The following is a 17,085-nucleotide window of genomic DNA, read 5'->3' on the forward strand; positions in this document are numbered from 1 at the left end:
TGGCGCAAAACGAAACACTACCCAATGGCATTAAAATTCAGTACAGAGTATAAGGCAGTATTTATCGTATGGGCAGTGTTTTCACTGCTCATATGCGCCGTGCCGAAGTGAGCATATGGTCGGGCTACTTTCTCGCTCCCCGCCTCAAATTTCCCACGGTGCTAGCGAGGCACGTGCGAAGTGCGGCGCGAGAAACTGTGCCTCAACCACAACGCCGCGCGACCTGGCGCAGGCGCGTGTCACGTCCCAGTCGCGCCGCGTCGCAATTTGCGCGGTCTTATTTGAAACTGTGATGTTACAAAAACGCGCGCTGCGCTGCGTCGCGCCACACGCGCTATACTCGTCTCAATTTGCGCCTAGCCTTACACAATTAGGCTGCGCGTTGAAACAATGACAATGTCTGCTCCATCTGTACTTTTCTATTCTTCAAGAACTGTCGACTTTGTGGTTAGGTTTTTACTGCTTGTAGATGTTCAATAGTAAACTACTGTAGCAGTATGCGAATGTTCACCTGAAAACTATTATTGAAGCTTATTGAAAGTTAAACTAAAGTGCACTGGCCATATTAAATGTGTACAAGGGGATTTGTGGAAAGTGAAAGTAAACAACTGTAAAACGCAAATATGCACCTGTCGGCTACATTATTTACAGTAGACAGTACTGCAAGTGCACTTCCATCCGCTACTTTTTCAGCTAGTACGTCGACACCGAGGACAACAAACGAAGTAGTAAATAAAGTAGGTGAACCGCCACGACTGGATCCCTGTTTATGCACAGGTCACATAAGCAACTGCATGTTTTAATCAGGTCTATCCACTGTTATTGTTTAAATCAAAGCCAAATGAAATTATATATCTTTCTCTTGTGTTTGTACAAGTTTCCAGGATGTCCTTGGCTGGATACATAAGCTGCACAGGTTGTAGGAAACTCAGGGAATGCGAGCAGATGAGTTATTTTGTAGCACATCTCGCGTCCGTCGGCCGTCGTAATTTAATTTATTATTTACTAAAGAAATTGATTCGTAATGGTGATTGTTGCCGACTTACGTGGTGGGCCTTAATCAAAATGATATTTCATTCAATTTTGATTTACAATTAAATGATTTTGTGAAGTTGTCCTTTTTGACAATATTAATCTTCAATGGTAATTATTTGTTACGTTAATGAACGTTAAGACTCGCTGAATCTTAAAACATGAGCATATGAGTTGAACAATGGAATGAACTTTTCATATTAATTTCCTCGGCTAGTGAGTTCACTTAAAAGCAAAAATTCTTTAGTTATTAATAACAATTGCGACCCACACACGCGCGAGGTATTTTTGCTTACCTCCGTTAACCATTGCATTGTAGTCGGAGTCTTGGCTCTGGCTCTCGTACTGAAAATAAGAATCTCAAAGCTACGTATTTTCAGCAACGTCGGGCGGCTGTGGAGAAAAAGGTATACTATGCTAATTTTTATAAGTTAATATCGCCACGTAATGGCGTCGTTGCGGCTGCATCGGCAGCTGCGATTGTTGCACTGTAAATTACTCGAATGCAGGTTAATACCAGGAAACCGGACATGAAATCGGGATCACTTGTTACAAATTAAAAGTGAACAATAATATTAAATCAATATATTATCTGCTTAATTAGTACAAATATGTTTACATTTGCCAGCACTCGCAAGATGTCCATCTACATGCAACCAAGACACGAGAAGAAGTGAAGACGACTAAAAAATTAACAAAAGAGCGTATCTTGTCAACTCTTTAGATCATTTTGTTATATTTCTTTGCCCTCGAAACTTACACAGAGAAATTATTATAATACGGATACATGAGAAAAATACATGTTTGTCTGAGCAGCTAGTGTCTCACTTATTATTAAATTTTTAAATGTCTCTTCTTTATAAATACTGTTTTTTAAGTCTTTTCTTAGTATTTCACTGGGGACGCTATACACAGATCTTTCATCAGTTCCGCCTTCACGGATTGGTAACGGAAAACTAAGTGGCCAAGGTGAACTCCTCCCTTTAGATCCATCTTGTATATTGCAAGGTAATTGTTCTGCCTTTTCTTTTTCTGTTTATTTATTTTTGTGTGAGAGAAGAGGAAATGGTGTGCTGTCATGCAGGGCATGACAATATACAATGCCTTTGATGTAGGGAAAACCACTCTTCACTCTATATTGTCTAATGATTATTATATAAAAGACAACTGACACTGCGAAAAAGATAGGAACCTTTTTACATGCAAGATTTGTGCTTGTGCATGCTGTAGGCCTAATTATGATCACATCTGTAAGTGTGTGTCAAAATTTTCAGTACCTTACAAAGATTGATTTCAGCAACATTCCTGTCCCTTAAATCTAGGTGATTATGAAATCCACAACAGCATAAAGTTATGGGACAAGAAATAAAATCAGTCACATCCCTCAAAACTGGTCTCTTTGCACTTTCATATATTTCTATACATGTAATGTAGTTTATCATCTGTTTGGTCTAAAATTAATAAAATTTCAAATATATTCCCATCCTCCATGAACCATGGACCTTGCCAAGGTGGGATGACTTGCCTGAACAATACAGATACCCATACTGTACATACAACCACAACCGAGGGGTCTTTGTGGAATGGCACGACAAACCCATGGTTCCTGAAGAAGCTGAGCAGGCTTTACAGTACTTGCTGGGGTAATAGCCTGCATGATTGATCTGGCCTTGCAATATTAACCAACATGGCCTTACAGGTAAAACTACAGCTGTTACTTTTCCTCCTGAGGGCATGCAGCTCAACTGCATGGCTTAATGATGTTGATGACATAATTGTGGGTGAAGCATTCTGCAGGTAAAATAATCCCCTTATGATGACACAGCTAATTGAACAGTAAAAGAATCATTGAAGTGTGGAATATCTCCTGTTCTATTGTGTCTGCCATGCTGTTTTATCTACTTCATTGTTTCATGTACCAGCAGGTGAGTTAAAATCAAGTAGGCCTATGCTATTTCATTATTAGCAACTACTAAGAGAAATTTGTTAACATGAGCTATAAATTTAAATATTAAGAACTTTCTGGAATGCAACATTTTACAGCAGTGAAATGTGGATGATAAATAGTTCAGACAAAAAGAATATCAACTTCGAAATGTGCTGGTACAGAAGAATGATGGTGATTAGATGGGTAGATGAGGCAGGTAACGAGCCGGTACTGACTCACACTGGGGAAAAATGAAATTTACGGCATAACATGATTAAAGACAGGGATTGGTTGATAGGACACAATCTGCAGCATCAAGGAATAGTGAATTTGATAATGGAGGGAAGTGCAGCAGGGGAATGGGAGAGGGAGGGGGGGGGGATAAGATTATAGAGGGAGATCTAGGCATGAATAAGGTAAGCAGGTTCAAATGGATGTAGTTTGCAGTAGCTTTTCAGAAGTGAAAGGGCTTGCACAGGAGGGACTGGTGTGGAGAGCTACATCAAAGCAGTCTTTGGACTAATTTAATTAAAGGAGACAGAAATACAATTTCTATGGGTATAATTTAGAAGGTGCTGAAAAACATAACAATGCTTTCTTTTGTTTCAGGATTGTCAACAAACATGGTGTTATCGTTAGAACAATGGAAATGGGTGCTAAAGTGTTACTAGAAAACAGAGAATGTGAGTGCAGGTTGCTTATGTTGAAGAGCTAAATTTGGAACACCACCCCAACAAGAGTAACAATTACAAGAATCAGAGATAAGTTTGAAGTCGAAGGAACAGTGCATGATATGAAGAAGGGACATAGTGGACAAAAGAGAAGTTACACAGACTATGAGAGTGTTGATTCAGTAATCCAGGCATACACATGATACCCAAAGTAGTCTGTGACGCAAAGCTTTTGTAAGACTGGGATCTGCAGAAGTGTTCATAGAATTTTGTGGTCTCATACTTTAAGCCTTATTTTCCAAGACTCCTCCATGCTCTTAACAAGGATGATCCTGACAGGCAAAACGAATTTTGTAAGTGGTTCATTAATGGTTGTGAGGAAGAACATCATTTTCAAGATGGAATTCTTTGGTCATATGAAGCGACATTTAAACTTGATGGAACAATTAACCACCATAATTGCATGTACTGGGCCAGGGAGGATCCATACATAACTCAGCAAAGGCATGTTAATCTACTAGGAGTAACAGTCTGGTGTGGTATGTCTTCTAGAGGGTTAATTGGGCCATACTTCTTTGACAACACTGACACAGGCGACTCGTACTTGGAAATGTTGAAAATGATAACTCCTAGTCTTAGCATTGTGTTTGGAAGTGAATATTATTACTTTCAACAGGGTGGGGTGCCACCTCATTTTCACCTGGATGTGAGGGCATTTCTCAATTGTACATTCCCTGCCAGATGGATAAGACAAAGAGGGAGTGTGGAATATCCCACTCGATCTCCAGATTTAACTCCTCTAGACTTCTTTCTGTGGGGTACTCTCAAGAACACAGTTTACACTGCGAGACCACACACACTGGATGATCTTAGAGAGCAAATTGAGCAAGCCTGTCGATGCTATTCTGTTGAAAACAATGAATTTGGCATGTTGCTCAGTCGTATGTCGTCGTCGACAGTTTACTGCGATGGACAGAGACACCAGTTTGAACATTTACCTCCTTACATCAGACCATGAGGCACCTAACACCACTAAAATTGTTTTTCTGACACCTTTCATTAAAGAAATACTCAGTTTCAAATAGTGTATACATTATTTTGGGACACCCTGTATATTCCCATCTGAAGTTGCTGTTAATTACTGTGCAACAAAATGTAACCCGAAACAAGTTGATTCACATTGTTCTTGTGGTTTTCAGCCTGGAGACTGGCATGCTATAGATTTCCATACTAGTCTATCCTGTGCAGTACTCTTCATATTGCAACCTACATCCACTTGAGTTTCTTTGCTGCAGTCGGGCCTTGGTCTCCTCCAGGTTTTGCACCCCCACACATAACCCTGTTATCAATTGGCAATGGTGTCTCAGGATGTGCCTTTTTTTCTTCAACAGATCCGTTTAGTCAGTCAAGTTGTGCCATACAGCTCTTTTCTCTCCCAGTCAGTTCAAGTACAGGGTGTTTCTAAAATGACTGGTATATTTGAAACGGCAATAAAAACTAAACGAGCAGCGATAGAAATACACCGTTTGTTGCAATATGCTTGGGACAACAGTACATTTTCAGGCGGACAAACTTTCGAAATTACAGTAGTTACAATTTTCAACAACAGATGGCGCTGCAAGTGATGTGAAAGATATAGAAGACAACGCAGTCTGTGGGTGCGCCATTCTGTACGTCGTCTTTCTGCTGTAAGCGTGTGCTGTTCACAACGTGCAAGTGTGCAGACAACATGGTTTATTCCTTAGAACAGAGGATTTTTCTGGTGTTGGCATTCCACCGCCTAGAACACAGTGTTGTTGCAACAAGACGAAGTTTTCAATGGAGGTTTAATGTAACCAAAGGACCGAAAAGCGATACAATAAAGGATCTGTTTGAAAAATTTCAACGGACTGGGAACGCGACGGATGAACGTGCTGGAAAGGTAGGGCGACCGCATATGGCAACCACAGAGGGCAACGCGCAGCTAGTGCAGCAGGTGATCCAACAGCGGCCTCGGGTTTCCGTTCGCCGTGTTGCGGCTGCGGTCCAAATGACGCCAACGTCCACGTATCGTCTCATGCGCCAGAGTTTACACCTCTATCCATACAAAATTCAAACGCGGCAACCCCTCAGCGTCGCTACCATTGCTGCACGAGAGACATTCGCTAACGATATAGTGCACAGGATTGATGACGGCGATATGCATGTGGGCAGCATTTGGTTTACTGACGAAGCTTATTTTTACCTGGACGGCTTCGTCAATAAACAGAACTGGCGCATATGGGGAACCGAAAAGCCCCATGTTGCAGTCCCATCGTCCCTGCATCCTCAAAAAGTACTGGTCTGGGCCGCCATTTCTTCCAAAGGAATCATTGGCCCATTTTTCAGATCCGAAACGATTACTGCATCACGCTATCTGGACATTCTTCGTGAATTTGTGGCGGTACAAACTGCCTTAGACGACACTGCGAACACCTCGTGGTTTATGCAAGATGGTGCCCGGCCACATCGCACGGCCGATGTCTTTAATTTCCTGAATGAATATTTTGATGATCGTGTGATTGCTTTGGGCTATCCGAAACATACAGGAGGCGGCGTGGATTGGCCTCCCTATTCGCCAGACATGAACCCCTGTGACTTCTTTCTGTGGGGACACTTGAAAGACCAGGTGTACCGCCAGAATCCAGAAACAATTGAACAGCTGAAGCAGTACATCTCATCTGCATGTGAAGCCATTCCACCAGACATGTTGTCAAAGGTTTCGGGTAATTTCATTCAGAGACTATGCCATATTATTGCTACGCATGGTGGATATGTGGAAAATATCGTACTATAGAGTTTCCCCAGACCGCAGCACCATCTGTTGTTGAAAATTGTAACTACTGTAATTTCGAAAGTTTGTCTGCCTGAAAATGTACTGTCGTCCCAAGCATATTGCAACAAACGGTGTATTTCTATCACTGCTCGTTTAGTTTTTATTGCCGTTTCAAATATACCGGTCATTTTTGAAACACCCTGTACATGTTCATTACTTACTTAATTTATCCACCCAATCTTCAACATTCCTCTGTTACACAGCACCTCAAAAGCCTCAATTCTCCTGTCTGTAATGTTTGTCCACACTTCACTTCCATATAAGGGTACACTATTCATATGCCTTTAGAAAAACCTTCACAAAACTTAGTCAATATTAACAGATTTCTCTTTTTCCAAAAATGATTTCCTTTCTGTTGCCATTCTGCATTTTGTATCGTCTTTTCTTTGCCATCATCAGTTATTTTGCTGCTCAAATAGCAAAATTAATCTACTGCTGTTAATGTCATTTCCAAATCCCAACTTTCTCATGTGATTTGAGTGCATTGTGTTTCCACTGTTTTACTTCTTTTGATAATCATCTTATTACCTCTTTTCAAAACAGTATTCTTACTCTTCAACTTTGCCACCTATGGCAGTTACTCTAGAATGTCATGTGCAGACATGAAAATTTTTATTTTTCCTCACTAAACTCTAAATCCCTTGGACACTTTAATTGCTTGTTCAATGCATTGACTGGATATCAGGCATAGGCTGTAACCCTAACTCCCTTCCAAACTACTGCCTCCCTTTCATTTCAGATTCCTTTACCTATTGTCCTGTTTGTGTTATACATAACCTTTCACTTGCAGTATTTTATCTCTATCTTCATAATTCAAAGAGTATTCAAATCAGCACTGCCAAAAGTTTTCCCTAAATCTACAAATGCTATATGTTGTTGATGTTGTTGTTGTTGTGGTCTTCAGTCCTGAGACTGGTTTGATGCAGCTCTCCATGTTACCCTATCCTGTGCAAGCCTTTTCATCTCCCAGTACCTACTGCAGCCTACATCCTTCTGAATCTGCTTAGTGTATTCATCTCTTGGTCTCCCTCTACGATTGTTACCCTCCACACTGCCCTCCAGTACAAAATTGGTGATCCCTTGATGCCTCAGAACTTGTCCTACCAACCGATCCCTTCTTCTAGTCAAGTTGTGCCACAGACTACTCCTCTCCCCAATTCCATTCAATACCTCCTCATTAGTTATGTGATCTACCCATCTAATCTTCAGCATTCTTCTGTAGCACCACATTTCGAAAGCTTCTATTCTCTTCTTGTCTAAACTATTTATCGTTCATGTTTCACTTCCATACATGGCTATATAAGCTTAGGTTTATCTTTATTTGGCCTACTTTCAAAAGTTGGGGGTCATTACTGCCATATGTGTTCCTACATTTCCTTGAAGCTCATCAGGTCTTCCACACATCAGCTTATATCAGTCATTCCATTCTGGTGTAGAAAATTCATGTTTATATTTTGCACCCATAAAATTGGGATTGAGAATGTAGTAGCTGTTGGCATCTCCCTTCCTTGGTATTGGAATTATGTACTTAAGTCTGATGTTATTTCACCTGTCTCATACCCCACATGATAAATGGAACAGTCTTGTCACGGATGGTTCTACGAAGGATTTTCATGATTCTAAGGATATGTTCTCCATCCCAGGTACCCTATTTTGACATCTGCGATTCACATCAAGTACCGGAAATAATCGAATACGATATTTGAATGGTAGAACTGCTAATATTTCATAATATTTTTGTTCATGAAGTACCATTAAATGTCTACACACAACCATCTTCAAATGCTTTACTGTCCTTGTGAATTAAATACTAATACCAAATTGCACTGCATTAGTTAATTCCACACTTTGTTAGTATATGAAAAAAAACCATAATTACAGTAAAGGAAAAATTTACCAATATCAATAGAAAGTTCTAATTTTAACAAGAAAAAAAATGTCTACCAACTTGAGAGCATACTTACAGAAGGTATCAGATGATCAGAAAGGGTATGAAGTTTTCGTATTATTCTTTTTCTTTTGAGCGCAACAATGAAAGTAGTTAGAACTTTTAAGGCTAGATAGTATACATCCAGAACTTTCAAGCCAAAGAAGGCAGCAGAACAGAAAGAAGCTAAGAAAGTAAAGTTGCAGATTGGAGGGTGTCATTATTACATGTTGAAGAGGGTGGTTTGACTGGAATAAGGGAGGAAAACCACTAGGCAAATACAACTGTTAGCAGGAAGATAAAAAAGGAACAGCATGAATTATTCAAAATAGGGACACAGTAATATAATTTGGTATAAGTTGACACAGAAAATTCTCTGATGTTTGTACTTTGGACCTGTAGATGCAGACACTATAGGAACTTTATGGCACACAATATGCATATACTGGTTTCACTCTTGAGCACGAGAAGCATTGAACGAGTTACACAAGATTTATTATTTTTTTTCCCCCCCAACCAATTTTGGTTGAGAAAATGCAGAATTTGCTGTGGGACATCATGGAAAATTCTTGCTTTAGCCCCTACAGTTTCATGAAGTTCCAATTGGTGGCACCGCATGGTCTCAAAATGGCATCTGTAAGATACATGCATTCCAAGCAGAAAGCTGTTATATAGTTTCTTTGGGGAAAACCAGAGGCTCGCAGATACTCGTAGGCACTTGCAGAATATCAGCACAGACCTGGCAGTGAACAAAAGCAAAATGAGTTGTTGGGCTAAGTACCTGTCAAAATCAGAACAAGATTGCACAAACCTGTCCGATCTTCTGCATGCTGACCAACGGACATAGCTGTGGCTACTGCAATGATGGGACATCCAGACACTCTCATTTGTGATGATTGATGGGTAACACACACCTCACTGCTCAACTGGACAATCTGTTGGTAGTGCTGACAAACTCATCCACTGGTTGGGGTTCTGTGTACTTGGTTCCTTGCCGCCCAACAGAGGACCATAAAGAGAAACGAAGGACCGTGTGTGTTAATTGCTTGTGCATTACAGTGCTGTCAAACATTGTCACAAGTGATGAAACATGGGTACATCACTTTGAACTGGAAACAAAACAGTAGTCCATGGAGTGGCACTGACCTCCGTGTCCTCTGAAGTAAAAGTTCAAAGCTGAACCCTCAGATACTACAGTCATGGCGATGTTCTTATGGGACTCTGAAGGGGCTATTCTGTTTGACGTCTTCCCTTGTGGTACAATAATCAACTCTGAAGTGTGTTGTGCTACCCTCAGGAAATTGGAGAAACGACTTCAGTGTGTTCGTAACCACGAAAATGCAAATAAACTTCTCCTTTACCATAACAACACAAGACCTCACAAGTCTGTGCATGTGAGAGCAGCTCATAAAAGTTATAGGACTGTTCTTCTAGATTCACCCTCCAGCCCAGATCTCTCATCTTCCAACTTCATCCTGTTTGGCACCACGAAGGATTTATTCTGCAGGATGACAGGGAGGCTATTGATGCAGCAAGACACTGCTCTGACGATCTGTAGAATGGTACCATGTGGGCATACAGGCTCTCCCAGTAAGATGGCGTATGACTGTCGCATTGAATGGAGATTATGTTAAAAAGTAGGGCTTTGTAACCTAAAGAGTGGTGAATAATATGGTGTATTGGAATGCTGATTAAAATCAACCTGCTTTCAGAAAAAATTTGTCATGTTACATATTGAACACCCCTCGTATACTGGTTGAGAGAAACGGAATGTTATATGAAAATGTTAAACAACTTTATAATCTAAATCTTTATCAGCTAGCGTAAAGGAGAAGTGAATGAAATCAGAATCTTGAAGCTGTTATTTAGAAAGACATTGTTGATCTATCCCTAATTAAAGGTGAAAAATGGAGAAAATAAAAACACATCTGAAGAAAAATAAACTTGTGTGAGATGAAAGGATGAATTGGCCAATTTCATATTATGATATCCAATTTAGTTTGGACAGGACTCCACAGAATGCACAAGGCATTTACCACTTTTCAGTGCTAAGTGCTATGAAGAACACGTCATTGTAAATGTTGACTGCTGTGATCTTTCCAAAAAGTATAAATCAAACATGTGATGTACTGAAATTTGTGTGTTAAGGGCGCCATCAATGTGACTGTATAGATGTTCATCGGGGAAGAACTGTTGACTTAATATGTCATTTGGTATTTTGTTACCTCTAGCCATGCACGATCTCCCTGAGGCCCAATTTTTGCATTCAACAATGAGGGAATTCACTCAAGTGGACAGCACATGGCAGAACATATTCAAGGGAGACATCCCTTTCTGCTTTGTGTTCTCTGGATTCCTATGTTATCTGTACCAAGCATCAATTTGTCGACATTGTCTGCCATTCAGTCTACTAGGTACATTTCCCTAATAATCTGAAAGGCACTAAGGGAATATGAGCGTATTCTTATTGTTTGCATTTCATCTGGTCCATTTCTTTTAAGACTGTGCACAACACTGTACATTCACATGGAAGAAATTCTACAAAGACACAGTAAACTATTGTGCAGATAGCAGTCTCAGGTATTCAGTAAATCAACCAATAGGCAGTGCAAAACACACACTCAAGACGTGAAGACTCTCAAATGAGCATAATCTGCTGAAAAACATGTCTATACTGTGAATTTTGACAGAGGCAGCATTAAGGCATTCAGTAGCTCATGACCTGGTATAAGTTTTTGGGGTTTACAACAATATTAGGAATACGATAGATAGAACTCACTGTAAAGATGACCCATTGAGTTGAGACAGACACAAGAAAAGAACTGTTAGACGAGCAGCTATCGGCCAAAGTAAAGGAAGCACGCACGCGCGCGCGCACACGTTCCTGCTGCAAGCTGCAGTGCCACAGACAACTAAAAAACACACACGTTTAGATACGGGACGTTCAGTGCACAAGGGAATAGATTCCATTTTTCGTTAGACGAGCAGCTATCGGCCAAAGCAAAGGAAGCGCACGCACGCACGCACGCGCACACACACACACACACACACACACACACACACACACACACACACACACACACACACACACGTTTAGATACGAGACGTTCAGTGCACAAGGGAATAGATTCCATTTTTCGTCATTTTGGACTAAGTCCCTTTTAAGTGATATTTATGAAGCTGCTTTCTGAGCATAAAAGATTTGTGTCCAGATATTGTAAATGAATTTTATAGGACTAGCAACACTGTTGTATGGATGGAAGCCAAAGCTTCCACGGTTTGTTTTCTCGGTGTGCGAACTGCAATTGAAACAGGCTGATGGTTATGAGTGATTTGTCTGAAGGTATGGAAGATAATGTACCATAATGTCAGCGTATAGCTCAGGTAAGATAAGTAAGTGATAAACTAATGAGTTAATAACTGGCCTGGGTTATTGATATTAAATGTATAATAGCATTTTTACATTTTACAATGTTTCGTATTTAAAATATACATATCAGTTTTACATGGTACTTTCACAAGTAATTGTATGCTGTGTTATGCAGGAGAGGACACAGCTGCTGAGGCAGGTGATGCTTCTCCAGCAGCTGATAATGCCTGCAATCAAGATGTTCTTGACATCATGAGAAATGGAAAAGGAGTATTTGGCAGCAAAACTGTGGGGAGGAGGGAATTACAAGGAAGGACATAAAGAGTCTCTGATAAAATATTTCCTGATAACGTTCCTGCTGCAAGCTGCAGTGCCACAGACAACTTAAAAAAGACAGAAAACATAATCCATTCCTTTTGGAAACTTAGTAAATGTAGGCGGCAAAATGGGTATCTTCAGGGACTCTTTCAGTCAAGTTCAATGATGAGGTCTCAGAAAAAGAGATGGTTCTGAAAGTCATAAATGTGTTAGCTTCAAATATTTCACAAGGATTAGAGTCAGATCTGTAAGGGTATTTGTTTGTTTGTTTGTTTTGCTGGTGCCAAAACAACTGGGGCCATACGCGCCCAAGTCAAGACTATAGAACACGAAGAAAGACAGGAGTTAAAAACGACTATACGTCAGTCCCAATTGACATAATAGAAGACAGCTAAAAACAAGGATGTGGAAGAAGGGCTGAACAGACACCATACGGAAAAGGAGGTCCAAAACTAAAAATTAAATGGCCTTCACCATGTTGCTTTAGTGGGTAAAAAATAAGACATGGTCGACAGCCTGCTTGTCATTTGCTAAAACAGCCTATAACGGGAACGTAAAAGGGTAAAAACGGACATTCCATCAGGAAGCAGCAGACTGTTAAAATCTGAGTGCAATGTGTACAAAATGTTGGGGTAGCGCCACGTAGCAAATGACAATGGCTTAAAAGGCAGTGCCCAACACACAGCCGAGTTAAAATAACCTCCTCCTGTAGGAGGGCTGAAAGGAGGTCATCCAAGCCAGTGGGAGAGGCTTAATAAGACAGAACTTATTCCCTCGAAGGGATGACCATCGGCGATGCCAAAGGGACACCACCACCTGACAGACGGCAACACTGAGATCGTCAAGGGAATAGTGAGTCTGAGCAGAGGACACAATTGAAAAGGCTGTGTCACTGGATGTATTCCGGGCCTGATACAAGGCGAAGAGCTCAGCTGTAAATACAGAGGAGTGCGCCGGTATTGAAAGACATGGGTGTCAATGACGAAGGCACACCCGAACCTACGATCAGTCCGAGAGCCATCAGTGTATACAAAGGTGCTATCGCGAAGTTCCATTGAAGGTCGTGAAACTGAAGGCGATAGACTGAGGCTGGAGTAGTGTCCTTAGGAAGCGAAGGAAGTCCAAGGTTAACATGGGCTGCTTCACGAAGCCAAGGTGATGAAGGGTTCACACCCACTGGGAAAGGGGCAGTTAGTGTGAAGTTAAGCCACTGTAGCAAGTACCGAAAGTGGACTCCAGGAGGTAACAGAGAAGGACAAGCCCCATACTGATGATCAAAGAAATAATCAAAGAAGGAAGCATAAGATGGATGGTCACACATGGCAGACAAACGGCATTCATACTGTCCGTGGAAAACTGCAATAGATGGTAAAATTGTCAACAAAAAGGGAGCTTGAGATGCCTCGTGGGAGACAGGCCATGATAGGGTTCATGGTGATAGCAAAGAGGACGACAATCAGGGCGGAACCCTGAAGCACACCATTTTCCCAGATAAAGGTGTCCAACAAGGCACAACCCACACACACCTTGAAAACTTGATCTTGTAAAAATGCCTGAAAGGAAATAGGGCAGGCGGCCACGGAAGCCCCATGTGTAAAGAGTACGGAGGATACTGGTTCTCCAGGTGTCGTAGGCCTTCTCCAAATCGAAAATCATGGCCACATCCTGGGATTTCCGCAGAAAACTATTCATGACGTGGGTGGACAAGGTAACGAGATGGTCAATTGCATAATGCCGTGCTTGAAATCCACACTGTGCGTTCATCAGTAAATTGCCAGAGTCGAGCCACCACACCAGCCGGCCACGAATCATACAATCTCTCACCTTGCAAACACAGCTTATAAGAGAGATGGGGCAGTAGCTAGAAGGAAGGTTTTTGTCCTTACTGGGCTTAGGTATGGGTATGACGGTGGCTTCACGACAGAGTCCAGGAAATGTGCCCTCTGGCCAGATGCCGTTCTACGTGTTAAGCAGAAAGTGCTTGCCCACAAGAGAAAGGTGCTGCAACATCTGAATATGGATGGCGTCCAGGCCTGGGGTGGAGTATTGGGATGAACTGAGAGCATAATCAAGCTCCTTCATAGTAAAGGCAGCATTGTAGCACTCATGATTCGGAGAAGAGAAGGGTATTGCCTGAGCCACCTCTGCTCATTTCCGATGGAGGAAGGTAGGATGATAGTGGGAAAAGCTCAAAACTTCTGCAAAATGATGGCCCAAGGTGTTGGAGATAGCAATGGGGTCCATGATAACATTGTCTGCTACTGCAGGGCAGTAAATGGGGAATGGATCTTGGTCCCAGAGAGCTGTCTGAGGTTGGCCCACACGACAGAAGAAGGGGTGGAACTGTTAAAAGAACTAGTGAATGAAATCCAGCTAGCTCGTTTGCTATCCCGTAGAATGCGACGACACTTTGCACGCATCTCTTTATAATGAATGCAGTTTGCCGTCGTAGGATGACTTAAAAACGCGGACAGCGAGTCTCCGTGTGCGAATTGCATCATGGCATGCCTCAGTCCACCAAGAACTGCAACATGACGTGATAAAGAGGAGGAATGGAATGTTCTCCAGCAGTAAGGATAACGTTGGCGAGATAGTCCATCTGGTCATCACAACAGGGGCAATCTCATTCTTCAAAGGTCGCTAGGGAGGAGTAAAGCTGCAAGTCAGGCTTAGTAATCTGCCATTTGGGCATGCACGCGGAGGAGTCAGCAAACAGAGCACGAGAGAAAGGGTCACTCGAGTAGGTGTCAGAAAGAATGGACCACTCAAGATGATGAGCAAGCTGGGCAGTGCTAAAGGAGAGGTCCATATGGTAATATGTTGTGCGTGGAGTCAGAAAGGAAAGTGGGTGCTCCAGTGTTGAGGCAGAAGAGGTTAAGTTGGTTAAGGTGGTCAGCCAAGAGGGAACCTCTCAGACAGGTCCTGGGAGAACCCCAAAGGGGATGATGCGCATTAAAGTCACCGAATAGCAAAAATGGGGGAGGTAAATGCCCAATAAGCTGAAGGAAGTCTGTCCTGGTGACATCAAATGACGGAGGTACATAAATAGTACAAAGTCAGGTGGGGAAGGAAAAGGCGAACTGCAACAGCTTGAAGACAGGTAGTCAGGGAGATGGGTTGACTATGAATGTCATTCTGCATGAGTAGCATGACACCCCCTACGAGATGGAATGCCGACTTCAGGGTTAAGGTCAAAATGAATCGGTAAGTAATGTGAAAGATCAAAGTGGTCGTGAGGACATAATTTTGTTTCCTGAAGGCAGTGCGATGTTAGAAGCAGCCGTAAATCCTCTTTGAGGGACCGAAGGCCGCAAATGTTCCATTGGAGGACTGTCATGAGGAGAAAGATATATAGGGATAAACTCGGCGGCTGCCGAGTGACAGCTGGTGTGGAGTCGCTACAACAGTGCACAGAAGCAGGATGATTCTGCTCCATGGGGTCCACAGAAGCATTGACTTGCTTGTGCGGTCAGCCCATGGAGTTCAACGCTGAAAAATTGTTGGTGGTGCACACCGGCGAGGCAGAGGCTGGCCGGGCTAAGGTACCACATGGCGACACTGTCAAACAGGATCTTCGAGTTGGCAAAGGAGAAGACTGTTTGCCTTTGATGGACTTCTTCAAGCCTTACTGGTTAGAGGAACACTCGGGTGGTATTTCCCTGGAGGGACGGAGGAAATCTTCACGAGAGTACTCCTTCTGTCCATTCCTGCCTATTGGTTATGTAGCTGGTGGCTTCGCCCCTTGAGGCGAAAGTGTTTCGGTTTTTTGCACAGGGGGATGGCGATGCACTGGGCGATATCACAACCTCAGAGCTGAATTTTAGGTCGCATGGCTGTGTGGCCATGTCCTTCATGGAGCGAGGGGTAACGGGAACAAAACTATAAGTGCCAGACAAAATAACGCAGGGTTTGCGACTAAACAGTAACTTGCGAGCTACTGGGCAAGGCACTTTATCCTTTACCCGAATCTCTTGGACAGCCTGCTCACCAAGATACATGGGACAATCTGTAAGGGTGTTTTATAAGTGTTTAATGCCTTACAAATTAATTGGGAAAGTCTATAGAGGTATAAGGTAGTAAATATGAAGTTATTAGTGTACTGCCTGGCTGCGGTAGTATTAAGGCAGCCTATAAAATTGATGATATAAAGTTACTGAACATATTGCTCCCATCCCATCTTAACAAAACTATCACAATCAAGAAGGATTCAAAAAGCAAATATCTCTATGCTGATTTAACAATAGATAAATGGTTAATGGTTATAGTATCAATTGGCAGGCTACAAGGTGGTTATATTATGAAATATAATCTCCTCTTCCTCTGATGTTGAAGCAGTCTCTGAATCCTGACAAGCAATTTCATGAAGCTGACTTGCATAACATCCAACAGGACCCTCTTCATATCTAACTTTGACCAGTAGCAAAAGCAAAGAAAAATGACATGGGAGACTTACTGCTATGTATTTTCAGGAACCTACCAAGTAACACTGCCGCAACAGCTTCCTCTACTTTGGAAGAGCAAACAGATGAAGGTATATAAATTTTTCTTTGAATATATTGCGTAAGTTCCTATTTGGAAATATTCGTTATAAGCAGACACAAGGAATAAAATTGTATATTCCAAAATGTATTTTCTTTATCTTTTTTTAATAACACCTGAAGACTAGAATAAAACAGAAGATTCAGCTAGCATACATTCACTGCACAAAAGAACAAAGTCCAAAATTTTAGATCTTGTTCAAGGTAACATGCAAAAGCATTTAAATTTACCCACCTTCAGTATGAGAATACATTATTCAAACATTTTAAAACTGTGTCAGCTTGTCATTGTAATTAATTATTCAGCAAAAATTATGTCTATCTTCGCAAAACTTGCTTATTGTAGCTTGATTCCCTTGTGCTCTGAATGCCCCATACATAACTGCCTTCAGCCACAAAGTTCATTTTCTTACTGTTGTCAACAAATACACCTGAGTGAAATATAAAT

This window comes from Schistocerca piceifrons, chromosome 6 (genome assembly GCF_021461385.2).
Source record: "Schistocerca piceifrons isolate TAMUIC-IGC-003096 chromosome 6, iqSchPice1.1, whole genome shotgun sequence".
Lineage (NCBI taxonomy): Eukaryota > Metazoa > Arthropoda > Insecta > Orthoptera > Acrididae > Schistocerca > Schistocerca piceifrons.